Source organism: Leucopleurus acutus (genome assembly GCF_964270905.1).
Source record: "Leucopleurus acutus genome assembly, chromosome: 16".
NCBI classification, from domain to species: domain Eukaryota; kingdom Metazoa; phylum Chordata; class Mammalia; order Artiodactyla; family Delphinidae; genus Leucopleurus; species Leucopleurus acutus.
Window position 1 is genome coordinate 65,944,477 of NC_139158.1, and position 14,868 is coordinate 65,959,344.

Sequence of the window (14,868 nt, forward strand, 5' to 3'; positions counted from 1 at the left end):
CGCAAAAAAACAACAACAACAACAACAAACAAACAAACAAACACAAACATTTAAGAAGGTGCTTGCTCTTGGGTGCTGACTCAACGCTTGCACAACCCCGAGAGAATCTCACATTTCGTGCCCCAGGTGTCTCCCTTCCTGGGGTACAAACTGGCCTCATCCTGGCCCCGAGGGAAGGTGGGGTATTTCATCTTCTAAACCCTGATCCTCATTGATCAAGGGTCACCCTTGGGGTTTAACTCTCCAGACCTTTCCTCTGCACCCAGCCAAGCTCAGGGCTGTGGGTAAGTGACTCCCTCAGGCAGAAAGACACTGGAAGCCACCAGGGTGTGCGGGTGCTGTTAGCTGTAGCACTGTCAATGTCTCCTACACCCTGTGTCATATAGCCGCCACCACCCTTGTAACCTCATCTTGCTCTCCTTCTTACCACACTGCTCCAGCCACCTTGGCCTCCATTCTCATCAGGGAACACATCACTTTCCCACCTCAGGGCCATTGCACAACTGTTTTCTTTGCTCGGAACACTGCCCTCAGCCTTTCTTCTTGCTGGCTCCTTTAGGATTCAGCTCAAATGTCATCTCACAGAGGCCTTCTCTTCTTGCCCTATCCAAATGGGTTCCTCATTATTCTCTCTTCAAACACCCAGACTGATTTCTTAATAGCACTTACCACAATTTGGAAATTATATACTCATTTGTTTGTCTGTGTATTTAATCCCCTAAGGCTGCAAGATTCAGGGGAGAGAGACTGAGTCTGTTTTGCTCATGGCTGTATCCACCGTATCCTTCACTGTGCCTGGCATACAGAAGTTACTAAAGAAATACTTGTGAACATTATATGAATAAGACACACCCCAGACCCTTCTCCTCAAAACAAACACTCCCAGCCACGTAGGAAAGGAAGCATCTGGACGGCGTCCATGGCACCAGATGGTTCATACTATAACAGGTAGGCGAGCAGAGGGGTATGGGAAGCCAGCTGAGGGAGAAATTGATTATTCTGGGAACTCAGAGAGGGGAGAAAATGTAGAAAGCAAGAAAATGTAGAAAGCAAATATTATTTGAAATGGATTTTGAAGGATGAATAAGAGAGCGTCAGGTATAGAAGGATGTGGGAAGAAAATGTCAGGCAGAAGGAACAGCGTAGCTAAAAGTCTGGAAGCAGTGCTGCTCTAGCTGTGTGTGTGTGTGTGTGTGTGTGTGTGTGTGTGTGTGTAGGGTGGGAGACAAGGAGGGAGGGGAGGTGGAGGGGGTGAGATCAAAGGAATCCTCCAATGCTGAGGGGATGAGTTTGGACACTGTCCCAGGGGTATGGGAGCCACTGAAGGGGGCTGTGCAGGGGTGGAGTGTGGCCACTGGGATTTAAAACATCTGTCTGAAGTGGCCTGGATGGGGTTAGGGGGACAGGAGGCAGAGAGGGCTTCCACAAGAGGGCTGGTATTCCGGGTGGGAGATGCTAAAGCTTAAACAGAATGTCAGGAGAGCAGCCGGGGGCTGGCAGTGGTACCTAGACCCAGTTGCCCTACTGATAGGCATTAGCCACCTGGGGTGCCCACCCTGACACCCACTCTTGATCCTCAAGGGGATACCAGGGAAGGAAGAGGAAAGAGGCTGGATGATTTGAGATAGGACATCAAGGTCATGATTTCACAAGAATTTTTAAATCTTGTATGATTTTAATAGTTTCATTTTGAAGATAAATGTACATAAATCAAACAGGCAACTCATCTTGAAGAAAATATTAAGTAAGTAACAAATGCAGGTGGGTCAGGGATAGATGATTGATAAATGCTGCTGAGACTGGTGGGAGCCACAGCAAGGACGGAGAGAGGGAGGAGCTTGGCAAGGCTGGAACCTTGAGGGTTACTCTGACACCTCATTGGCCTGGATTGACTGGGGAGTGATAAGGAGGACGTGAGGCCAGGGCCTAGAGGACAGGGGGGAGGGCAGAATCCACAGGCCTCGGGGCCTGACTGGATATGGGAGTAAAGAAGGTGAGGAGTTGGGGGAAGCCCTGGTTTTTGGCTTGAAGGGACCAGCCTGCTTCTAACAGGAGGTGCTAGGGTCAGCCATGTTAGAGCGGCTGTACCTTATAAGATTCAGATCCTTATAACCTGCAATGAAATAAAAACTGCAGAACGCTTTATACCTCCTGCCCCGTGTCTCCAGTCAGATGCTGTAGCAGATGTGGTTGGTGCCCTGCCCCTACCCCTCCCTCGCCCCATCCTGGAGGTGGCCCGCAGACAGTACTGCCCTCACTGACATCTTTCTGTGTCTCTCTGCCTGAGGGCATTCTCTGGCCAGAAGCAGGTCAGCCCACACACATCGGGCAGCGGGGCTCACCAAGGAGTTCATGCCCCAGCACTGGCCCTTGACCATGTGCTCCAGGCGGGGTCCCGGAGGCCTCCAGCCAGATCAGCCCCAGTTGCACACAGCAGGGACCTCCTCCTTAACAACCCTGCACTGGCTTTCTTCCCTTCCCAGGCTCGCTTTCTGCTCTCAAACTGTGCTTCCTGGGACCACCTCCCACAGAAATCACCTGCATCCTAATCTTTGTCTCAGAGTCTGCTTTCATGGGAACCCAAAGGGAGACAGACAGGCAAGAAATGCCAGGGACACCCCTACTTCCCCCTCCTGCCCTGGAGCTGCAGGTTTCATTCACCCAGATGAAACCCAGAGCTGGAGTGGGCCCTATTAGCACACCACTTACAGCAGTCTGTGGGCACAACCAGAAAACCAAGACCAGCATGAAGGAGGAGCAAGCCCCCTTTTTATTGTTTTATTTAGGCCAGAAGTTGGCAGCCCTTGGGTATGTGATGGTATAAGCTTTGTTTCAGTTATTTGGGGCATGAAGGGAGGGTCTTTCCTGCCTCAGGACCTTTGCCCTTGCTGGTCTTGCTCCTGAGATGTTTCCCCTAAGATACAGCCAAGTCCAGCTTGCCTATTGCAATTCTCAGTTTGAATATCAGCTCCTCAGAGAGGCATCTCTGACCACATTATCCTAAATATATCCTTTCTCCATTCATCCTATTGTCTTTATAGCTGTTGGCATTGCATCTTTTAAAAAATCAACTTTATTGAGGTATAACTTACATACAAGACACTCATTTAAAGTGTGCAGCGTGATGAGTTTTGACAAGTATGTATGTCCGTAACCAGCATGGGAATCAACGTTTCTATCACCCCCCCAAAGTTCAGTTAGACGGCTTTCTCCCTGCCCCAGGGACCCACTGGCCCACTTTCTGTCACTGTATCTCAGCTTCTCCTTTTCTAGAATTTCACGTGGAATAATTCGGCACGTGCTCTTTTGCTCAGTGTAATGCTTTTGCGATTCACGCACTCTGTTGTGCGTAGGGGTAGTTCATGCAGTTTTATGGCTGAGTTGTATTCCATCGTATGGTTGTACTTCAGGTGGTTTGTTCACTTTCTTGTTGAAGGACACCTGGGCTGTGTCCAGTTCTCAACGATCAGAATTAAAGGTGCTATGAACATTCACATGCAAGTGTGTGTGTGGACATACGGACATATATTTTCATTTCTCTTGGGTATGCCGAGCAGTAGAACTGCTGGATAATCAACTGGGATTATGTTACCTATTTGCTTGCTTTTTGTATATGGTCCATCTTCCCCACTACGTGTCATCAGGGCAGGACTTTGCTCACCACCTGATGTGAATAGTGTCCAGCAAACACGTGGCATGCCCACAATGAATGAATAAGAAGCCGGCAGGGCTGATTTCCAAATGTAAGGGCTCTGAGCCAGGGATCTGCTGGATTTTGGGGTCCTCCTCCCAAGTGGCAGGTTCCCGCTGTGGTTCCTGGGAGAGCCTGACACTTTCTGAACCCCGCAGGGGAACAGTGTACACAGGAGAGGAGAAATCATGACATGGTGGCTCCAGGGGTCTCAAACCCCACACCCGGAATTTCCTGACGGTCTCCTGGTGCTTTTCTGGGCTCCTGGGACCACTGGAAGGGCCCGGGTGGTATTGGGCCCATGTTTTAGGGTGGGCCTAGAATGTATCTGCGTCTCCCTGTGTCCGAATCTCTCGGCAGCCACCCGTGGTTCCAGGCCCCGGGGGCGCTGTCCACCCGGGAGGCCACGCGGCCCTCCGCCGGCAGACAGCACCCGCGGCGGCCAGGGCCCGGTCTGCCCTCCCGCCTCTCTCCAGCAGGGGGCGGCAGCGCTCCACGGAGAAGCGGCGCCCCATCCACGCTCGTCTGCCGCGGGCGGAGGGCGGACTGGGACCTCGAGAGACACCGCTCGGCCTCGTGTGAGACTCCCGCAGCCTCAGAATACCTCCCCTAGTCCAGATAGGGAAACTGAGGCCCAGAAAAGGGGAGGGAGGCTACTCAGATCTCCTAAATCCCAGTCCCAAATCTCCAGACGTAGCGTGGGAAAAGAGGGGGTCTCTCGGAGATAGGGTGGGAGTACTGCCGTCTAGCTGGGCCGCTCAGACTTGCTCTGAGGCAGAGGGATGGACTCGAACTCTCAATCCCCTCTAAGTCCTTCATTAGCTGCTGGGGAGTCTGTGAGCCCAGGGGTGAGGTCTGGAGGGCAAGGCTGGGGAGGCGCCCCTCTGGAGGTTGCCCAATATAAGGGAGGGGTTGAAGGGATTGAAGATGAGATGTTTACTCATCTGTAAAATGAGTATGTAGGGAACCAGCACCTCCAGTTCTCTCCTGTCCTTTCTGCTTCACCCTTGCTCAGGCTAGAGGCTTAAGAGGTGGCTGGACCATGTCCTGGGGACTCCATCCTTGCCCTGTCCAGACAACCACTTCTAGATGAGACCACCCTGCTCCTTCCTGGACCCTGCCCACTTGGAAAATGGGATGGTGATATGACCCAAGAGTGTGTATTTTTATTACCTAAGCAGCCTGACTCAAAATGATGAATTGGGCCAATCAAATATCTGCTCTTCCAGATATTTATATGGGGCCCCCGCAAGGCAGCAGGCTTTGTGCTGGGTCCAGGGGAGACAGCAGTAAACAGGAAAATGAGGCCCTGCCCTGGGGACCTCGCCATCCTGAGCGGGGAGACAGATTGTCCAACAAGTAAACAACAAACAAATAATTACAAATTAGGATCAGTGCTGTGAAGGAAACCAAGAAAGGGCAGAGATAAAGAATAACTGAGGGGCTTCCCTGGTGGCACAGTGGTTAAGAATCCACCTGCCAATGCAGGGGACACGGGTTCGAGCCCTGGTCCGGTAAGATCCCATTTGCCACGGAGCAACTAAGTCCGTGTGCCACAACTACTGAGCCTGCGCTCTAGAGCCCATGAGCCACAACTACTGAAGCCCGTGTGCCACAACTACTGAAGCCCGTGCACCTAGAGCCCGTGCTCCTCAACAAGAGAAGCCACCACAATGAGAAGCCTGCGCACCGCGATGAAGAGTAGCCCTCTCTCACCGCAACTAGAGAAAGCCCGCGTGCAGCAACAAAGACCCAACACAGCCAAAAATAAACAAATAAAATAAATAAATTAAAAAAAAAAAAAAGGAGTAACTGAGGAGAGGGAGGCTGCCCTTAGCTGGGACTGTCAGGGGAGGAACTCTACTGAGGCAGCATTTAAACCAGGAGCTGAAAGATGAGATGGAGCCTGTCATGCAAAGGTGAGGCAAGTGGAAAGGGTGGAATAGGGCAAGGAAAATGGTCAGATCCATATTTTTAAAAGATCCTTCTGGCTGCTGGATGGAGAATAGGCTGGGGCAGGGCATGAATGGAAGCTGGAAGACCAGAGAGGAAGCTGTTGCAATAATTCAGGGGAGAAATGCTGGTGCCTCAGGGTGGTAGCCAGGGAGGTTGTGGATTCTGGATATATTTTAAAGCAGGGGTGATGGTTCTTCTGTTAGATGAGAGGTAGGGGACAGGGAAGAAACCAAGATGATGCCTTAAAAAATTAGGTGGTTGGAAGTGCCCTTTGCTGAGATGGGGGAGGCTGTGAGGAAAGCTGGTGGCGAGAGTCACAGAATTTAAGAACTGCTGGCAGAAACTTAGGGATCCCAGAACGGAGTCCAGCCCTGCCTCTGTATTCCCCTGCCTTTGGGGGTGGGTTGTGGTTCTGAACTCAAGGATTAAGCCTCCTAAACTTGGTCTGGCCTCAGTATCACTCTGGAGTGTTGGGAAATATCCCTGGGCCCCAAATCTACTGACTCAGAAGCTTCCAGGTGGTGCTGATTCGGCTGGTCTGGGTCTATGTGTGGGAGGCCCTGCCCCAGAGCTCAGGGTTTCTGTTCCCACTGGGACCCTGGTGACCCCTGTCTTCCTCTGCCAGGTGACTCTACCCAGGTGAGGGAAGAGGCAGTGGCAAGAGGATGAGGAGGGAGCCCTGAGAGAGACAAAGGGGCAGAGGCTTCTGGAGATTCTGAGATGCTGAGAAATGCCAGGGAACACAAGCCACCTTTTAATTTTGACCTCGTTTCTAAATGATGCCAGCTACCAAGGAAGACATTACTCTGCTTCCTGGGAAGCGACTGGGGGAATCACCAAGAGGAACTGGCAAGCAAAACAGGATATGGAGGCTCAAGTCCTTGCACGATGTACTTGCAGAGCTTAAGGCGAGGGAGGCTGAGGCCCTGAGGGCCACTCAGGCCCCAGGCTCACTCCAAGCTAAGCCCGCCAGCTGAGGGCAGCCCAGTTCATTCTGTACTCATCCCTCTAGGGGGTCTCAAACGGTCTAAAGATCCCTTGCCTTGCTGGCCTGGGAGGTGTGGAATATTGGCTTGGGAGAGAATGGGATATTTTCTCTCCCGGACCCTCTTCATCTGGAGTCATCCCTTAGGTCTCTGGTACTTCTCCAGGGAAGCCCTTTCTCACCCCCCGCCACCCCGCCCCATAACTGGGTCACATCCCCAGTTGTGAGCGCTCTCTTGGCAATCTCTTTCCATGTTCACATATGCCATCTGATTTCACCCTGCAAGGCAGGCCTGCAATCTCCTTTTACAGACGAGGGCACTAAGGTTCAGAGAGTTTAAGCAGCTTGCCCAAGGTCACACAGCTAGCATATAGCCTTGAACATCTGCAGCTGCAGCACATCTGGGAAATGTTGCCCCCAAATCCTTTGTTATAGCTGAATACTACTGAGCAGCGGAAAGCTATGGATACCCAAAAGGGTCAGATGAACCATCTCAAAGGACCAAATAAATAGCCACGCGGGGCTCAGACACAAGGTAGGGATCTGACTTTAGACTCCATTCCCTCCCCGCGACAGGACCCCAGAGGCCAACCTCAGCTGAACGGAGCCCTCCCCTTTCCCAAAGTCAGCTGTTTCTCTCGCCTGGAAATGCCTCTAAAATGTCAGTTGTGGGCCAACCTCCCTCCCTCCCCTCTACGAGTCATGTAGCAGCTCAAATATATTACACATATTAAAAGAATATATTCTCCGGCAGACCCGAAGGGGATAATGAAATATATATATATATATATTTATACACAATGGATTGGCTGAAAATGCTCTAAATATCCCTCCAGCTGTGGCAACCCTTTGAAATATGACACTCCAACAACACCTCCCCCACTGGTGGGCTGGCGGGAGACATTAAAGATTTAAAAGAAGGGAAGGAAGGAAGGAAGGAAGGAGAAGGAAAAGGAGGAAGCTGCTTTTGCCTTTGGCTGTGCAGCAGCAAACTGTGTTTAAATATTAAAGCCACCCGTCACCCGGCCCAGCTGTCCGCCCCTTCGGTGGCCTGGGTACACACCAAAGTCTCCCGTGGCTCCCGTGTTTGAGGGCTGTCGTGCAGATCTAACTTGCCCCACCCCCACCAACCCCGGTGATGGGTGCGGTGCTGGGAGAGCAGTGGCGGGGAGGCTCGCTTTAGATCTCAGATTCTGGGCTTGTCTAGGCTGGGCTGGGAAAAGGGGCCTGATGCGCGAGTGGGGTGGGGGGAGTCGGCAGGATTTGAGGCAGAAGATGCAGGTTTGGATCCTGACTCTGCCCGTTAGGTGCTGTGTGACCTTGATCTTGGGCTGCAATTTTTTCATCTATATTATAAGAGATTTGGACTGGCTCATGGGACTTTAGGGGTCCATGAATATTCAGAAATTACATGCAGAATTGGGGGGAGTGGTTTCAAGGGGCTCATCAGGCTCATTAGAGTGACGGGTCCTTCTCCGAGTGCCCAGAGCATCACTTCTATCTCAACACTGGCACTTTAGGGCTCCCCATCCAGGCGGGGCTTAATTTTCTCCGTGTCCCAGCTGCTGCGGGGAGGAGCTTTGAGATGTTCAATAATGATCAGAGCTATAGGTACCTCTTGTTCCAACAATATAACTAAAGGTGAGCCAAAGTGATAAGACCTATCTTGCAAGGTGGTGAACTCCCTACCACTGAAGGAATTCACACAGATATCGAATGAACTCTTTGGGGGGGATGCTGTACAGGAGACTTCAGCATTTGACAGGGCCTGGCTGTGAGGTCCCTTCCGCCCCCAAACGTCTGTGATTTTAATTTTCTTTGATTGAAGACTATATAGAGCTTCAGCTATGACTGCGGAGGGAGAGAGAGGGAGAGAGCTGTTTGGGGTTTCCGCATATGTCACGAGAATGTAAAATGGCAGGAATGTGGCTTTGCCTCCTAGGTACCTCTCATGGCGCTTGCGGCATCTTGCCACCTTGAGTGACATTCCAGGGTTTAAAGATATGTACTTTACTACACCATAGCCCCTAAACTCACACCAAATATTTGATCTTCAGCTCAACTGAAAACGCAGGGATTCGTTCCATCCCTGGACTCACTGAGCAGCGGATGGCTCCAGCATGGGGTCTCCTGAAGAATTTACAGGGGGAGGGGGTTAGTTTGACTGTCCTGGGTTGGAACATTTGCTCACCTGTTAACTCTGGAACCAAATCCTCGAATAAGACGTGACTCCCCTAAATGGGTTACTCCAAGCCTAAGATCAGGAGTCAAAGATTTCAGGATTCCAGAATCTAAAGTTTCTATAACTTGGAGTTTCTGGAAGTCAACATTCTTAAGACCCTTTGAGTCAAGAAATCTTTAAAGAGGAGATCAAGATGGGCCTTTTTTTTATGAGGAACATATATGGAAAGGTGGAGGTGCCGAGAGGGAGAAATGAAATCTTTTTTTGGTTCCCAAGGTGAACCATCTACCCACAGAAAAGAAATCTGTGAAAAGACCACATGCGTCCAGACAGCACTGGGGCTCAGGTGGGGGTCTGCTAAAGGTATAGAGCTCATTGTGTGCTGGTAAACCAGCTCTTCAAAAGAAGCCTGGTTTGTAGCATTTGCCAATTTCCATCATGGAAATATTCCCACTGTGGCCAATTCAAGTTGCCAACAGTTTAACCACCAGTTCTCAAAATTCCCAACAATTTACCAGTTGTCTCTTATGACCTAGCAAAAGCTGGCTGTAGCACATCTTGGGATGGGGTGGCTGCCCAGGCCGCTGTAGTTGCATCTGGAAGGGCTGGGGGGAGGTTGTGGCTATGAAGGCAGTTGTTCAAATAGGATGAGGGCTGAGCTGATTTCAGCATATCTGGAGTCTGATGGGAAGCCTTCCTGCTTATAAGGGAGGGAATCAGAGGCTTCTTCCTCTGGGTCAGGGAAGCATGGCAGGGACAGAGGCGGGGATTCCTAGCTGCTGGGACTTAGGAGGGCAGCTGGGACAAAGAAGGGCAGAAACTGTGCTTTCCCCCAGGGCTACTCCTCAGCTAAGGTGGGACATGTGTTTATTTGTTCAGTCAGTTTTTCACTGCAGGTTTATGCAGAGCAGGTATCAATGTGCCCATTTTACAGATGAGGAAATCAAGACCTCGAGAGACAAAGGTATTTGTTTCCAGTTGCCAAAAATTAAAATGATAGTAGGTAAAATGGATTGAGCCTGTACTCTGAGCCAGGCCCAGGCTGAACAGCTTGACTTGTTGCTTAGGCCAGGGTCCCCAGAAGCAGACCTGGAGATCAAGATTTCTTTGCAAGAAATTTATTAAGAAATTGTTTCCAGATAAGGTGATGGGTAAGGGAGCAGCGTGATCCCATGGGGAGCTCTGCAGTGTGAGGAATGCCTCAGAGTTTGTCCTACCTGGAAGGAAATGGACTGGACTTTCATACTCCTGTACCTGTCAGTCACTGGCTATGGACCCCTCCAGGGGTACATAGACTCAGGCACTTCAGTGCAAGGTCAGGCCTCTGAATAAGGTTTGCAAACCCATAGGAGGTGAGGTATGAACACACAGAACAGGTTAAAGGGGTTTGGGGCATCCAGTGTCCATTCCACTTGTATCAGCTCATTTATTTCTTACAACAACCCTAGGTGATATTCTTATTCCCCCCACTTTGCAGATAGGGAAAATGAGGCACAACTTGGCCAGCATCACACTGCTAGGGAGTGGCAGAGCTGGGCAGAGCCCAGGCCAAGCCAAAGCCTGTCCCCATCTCCCTTTATCCTCTTCTGGGAGGAGAGGAAGGTGGCGGCTGGTGAGGGATGAGAAGGGTGGCCAGAGGTGGGGAAAGATGCCAGCGGTAGGGGGGAGAGAGAGAGAGAGAGAGAGAGAGAGAGAGAGCAAGAGAGAGAGAGAGAGAGAGAGAGAGCGAGAGAGAGAGAGAGAGAGAGAGAGAGAGAGAGCGAGAAAGAGAGAGAGAGAGAGAGAGAGAGAGAGAGAGCGAGAGAGAGAGAGAGAGAGAGAGAGAGAGAGCGAGAAAGAGAGAGAGAGAGAGAGAGAGAGAGAGAGAGAGAGAGCTACAAAGGAAGTACGGAGGTGGGGTTGCAGAGACGGGGCTCACACAGGGCCTCCTTCTCCTTCCCACAAACATCCTAAACCAGTTCTCAGAGCCTCAGTCTTTCTCTCTGTAAAATGGGGTGGGTAGAGGTACCTGTTCTCTCATGGTGCTGTTGAGAGAATTAAATAAGAAAGTGCCCGTCAAGTGTTCGGTCAGGGTGGCCCACTGTGTGGACTGACAACCACAGCTGTGCTCTCTGCCTGGCTAAGAGGCACCAGCCTGGGCACCAGATGAGAGCTCTGCCTCCGGCCTGGGGGTGCCAGGGCTGAGTGTATGTGTGCGAGGACTGGGCAGCATCCCTGTGGTGGGACCAGCTTGGGGCACTTTCCACTCACCAGTGCATTTCATTACCCATTTCACTCCAGGGATTATTTATTTATCCCGATCTTGCAAATGGGGAAACTGAGCCTTAGAGTGGTCAAGTCACTTCTCTGTGTCACCTCGTCAGAAAGGAGCAAGTGGGATTTGACTTTGGGTCTCCTAATTCCAAGTCCTGCGTGTTTGCATACTTCTCTCTCTCTCCGAGTGTGTATACATAAAGACTTGACCATTCTTCATTCATTTCTTTATCTGCTTATTCCTTCATTGCATAAATGCATAAACTGACCCGGTCTCAGGGAGCGCCCAGCCTGATGGAGACGAGAGAGAAAAACATCCCACACTCACATGTCTCGTCATTGCAGCTCTGCCCAGTGCTTCCAAGGAGAGCATAGAACAGGGAGATCTGAGCAGGACCATGGCTCAGGGAGGGCTTCCTAGAGAATTGGTGTTTGAGCTGAGTAAGGGTCAGTCATTAGGCAAAGAGGAGGGCGTGAGGGGCATGTACTCCAGCACGGGAGAAGTGTATGCCAAAGCCCCAGGCCTGGAGCAGTGTGGGCCTCAGGAGGCTCGGTGAGGAGGCCGGTGAGGCTGGGGAGTGGGAGTGTGGTGAGCTGAGGAGGGCAGTGGGCCTGTCAGGGTTTGGTCTTTGCCCTAAGAGCAAATGTGTGTTTGCAAATTTGTGTGAGTGTGTGTCTGGCCCAAACCCAGCAGGCTGGGGTGGCAGAGGGGCTGGAGGCCCCGAACAGAGACCTGATGGCATCCTCTGGAGCGCCCATTCACAGTAGTTAGTTTCCTGACTGAGCAGGAGGGATGGTGACTGCAGACCCCCTCCTGACAGTGCCATCACCTGGGACTGGAGGAGGCTCGCAGGATCTGGGGAGGGGCCGAGCTGGAGGGAACAAGGATGGTGAGTGGAGCCGGATGGGCCTGGAGGAGGCTGGTGACCCACCTAGGACAGAGCCACCTCCCTGGGCCTCTGTGTCTGTGAGATGGGCCTTGACGAGCAACCCCAAAAGGTGAAGGTGACTGGTCCCTCCCACATCTACTGGTTCAAACCCCACTTTACACCCACGGCCCAGAGAGGGCAATGACTTGATGAGTGTTGCCCAGCAAGTCAGTGACTGCTTGGAGGTCAGACCCCAGGCCTCCTTTGGCCTCCTGGGCCAGGGCCTCTCAGGAATCCTGGAACACCAGCACGGGGGCTCCCATTCTCCAGATGTCACACAGCAGAATGCTTCAGCCTGAAGGGGCAGGACTGGTAGACAATGCCCCTCGCATCCTGGCAGATCCACAGGCTGCCTTCAAAGCCTGAAATGACTTAGGAATCCCACCACCATCACTCCCACCCTGTCCATTCTTCAGGATTTCAGGGCCAAGAAACAGTTTTTCTACCTGCCCACCTGTCTTTCCACCATTATCAAGTCAGTCATTTGGCTGTGTGTACACTTCAAGTGTTCCTTTTCATAAATGTAGGTCTTTTCAAGAAGTGTTCTACTTTCCATCTTGGTTGTCAGGTGAGATTGGAGTCAGGGGGTTGGGTGGGAATATCTGTGGAGCCAGTTCGAGGTGTGGCAGGGATGTGCTCTGACACCAAGCCAGTTCCTTGTACTGGTCCTGAGGAGCCCCAGGCTGGGAGAAAGGAGGCACTCCAGTGAATCAGGTAATGAGAAGGAGGAGGGAGGAGTATGTAAACAGAGGCGCCAAGGCTGGGGCCACCGCAAACATCCTATTAACAAACATCTTAGTTAATGTTTAACACCCTAGTTAATAGCCAATACCTTCATTAACTATTAACATCCTAGTTAAGTGCAAACACTCTGCTTAACAGAAACCTTTCTTGTTGTTGAACATCCTAGTTGACAGTGAACACCCTACTTAACAGCAAACATATTTATTAACAATTAACACCCTAGTAAACTGCAAACATGTTACTTAACAAAAACCTTGGTTGACAATGAACACGCTAGTCTGCAGTGAACACATCCTAGTTAACCGTCAACCACCATCATTAACAGTTAACACTCAACAACAAGCACCTTAACTAACAGCTGATTCTTTGGCAGGAACTCAGCCCTGCATTCCTGCAGCAGTGCCTCACCTGCCCACTCCACACCGCGACGGGCTGCAGCCAGGCTCCACTCCAGAACCCAGGTTTACAAAGGGAAAGATAAAATAGCCCTGGAACGTGAAATGCATTATTCAGCTCCAGCCTAAATGCCCCTAGCTTCCCTCAAGGGGAGCTCGGGTTCTTCTTGAGTCAGAGATGAAAGTCCAGGTGGTGGAGGGAGAGGAGCTGGGAGTAATCTGCCGTCTCTCTCTTTCCTCTCAACCCTCCCTTCTTCCCTGGCTCGTTGTCTCTCTGTTCGTCCCCTCTCTCCCCAGCCCTCAGTCTGTCCAGCTGACTGAGTCTGGCTCGCTACTCTCTACCTCACCCTCCAACTCTCTCTCTCATTTCTGGCTCCTTCTCTTTGATCATCATCTTCTCTCAAACTCTCTAACTCTGTCTTTTCCCCTCTCCGTCTCTCTGTCTCTGTCTCTACCCCTTTCTCCCTCTCCTTTTGTCTCTGCTTCTCTCTCTGCCTCCCTCCCTCCCTCATCCTCCAGATTTCAGCCCCAGCATCACCTCCTTCGGAAAGCCCTCCCTGACCCACCTCCCCATTTAAAAAAAATTTTTTTTTGGCCGCGCTCCACGGCACGGGGGATCTTATGTACCTGACCAGGGATTGAACCCGTGTCCCCTGCACTGGAAGTGCAGAGTCTTAACCACTGGACCGCCAGGGAAGTCCCCAGGCCCAGCTTATGTCCCTGCATCACACACTTCTAGAACCGTGTTCCTTCCTTTCAGAGCCCTTACCTTTATTTCTAATGAATGATTACAAATCAGGGGGATTAGTTAATGTCTGTCTCCATCTCCCCACCAGAGTGTAGGTTTCATGGCTGCTTCTGCCTTTGCTCACTGCTATATCCGCAGTGCCTGGTATACAGGAGGTGCTTAATAGATGTTTTTGTGTTTTGCCTTTCTTTCTGCCCCTCCTCCTCCTCTCTGCTGTATCCTGGCTGCCCGCTTGCCCCAGCCTGAGGCTCCTCTTCTTCTCTTTCATTTATCCTCCCACCCCCTGGTCCCCACAGCTCCCGGTGACGCAGGGTGGGCCTTGGCTCTCAGCCTGCTGACCCAGGACCCTCACAGCCCAGAGTGGAGACCAGCGACCATATGAGGCCCCCAAATGCTAAGCCTGACCCAGCCAGCAGGTGCTCATTGTACTTTTGTTGAAGGAATGAGTGACGCAAAGAGAAAGGGATTTGGCATTCCAATTCCTGCCATCCCCGCTCAGCACCATGTGACCCTGGGCAAGTCGTGACAATTCTTAGTTTTTTTCTCCATCTGTGAAGTTGACAGGGCTGAGCTGGGGGCGGGGGCGCCAAAGACATTTGATGAGAGCATGCGCTGTAAGCCATAAAGTGCCTGGTTGGTGTCTGTGACCATCGGATGTTAGCACATTTTCTTCTGCTATCCGAGCACTGAGGGGATGAAAAGCCAATTTGCACCCCTCTGCCTCCAGGAACCCAGACTGCGAGACTTGGGGTGCTGGGGCTCTTGGGTGAGGGGACCAGGGGGAGAAGGAAGTAGAAGTGTAAAACAGTTCTTTCATGTGTGAATTATTGAGCACCTACTGTGTGCCAGGCACTGGTTAAGACTCAGGCTCTGTGAGCAAACAAAGCAGAACCCTGCTCCTCGTTTCCCACGTGGTCATTCCACCTTCCATGCATTCAGCAGATGCGCACTGAGCACCTACTGTGTGCTGGGCATTGCTCAGGCG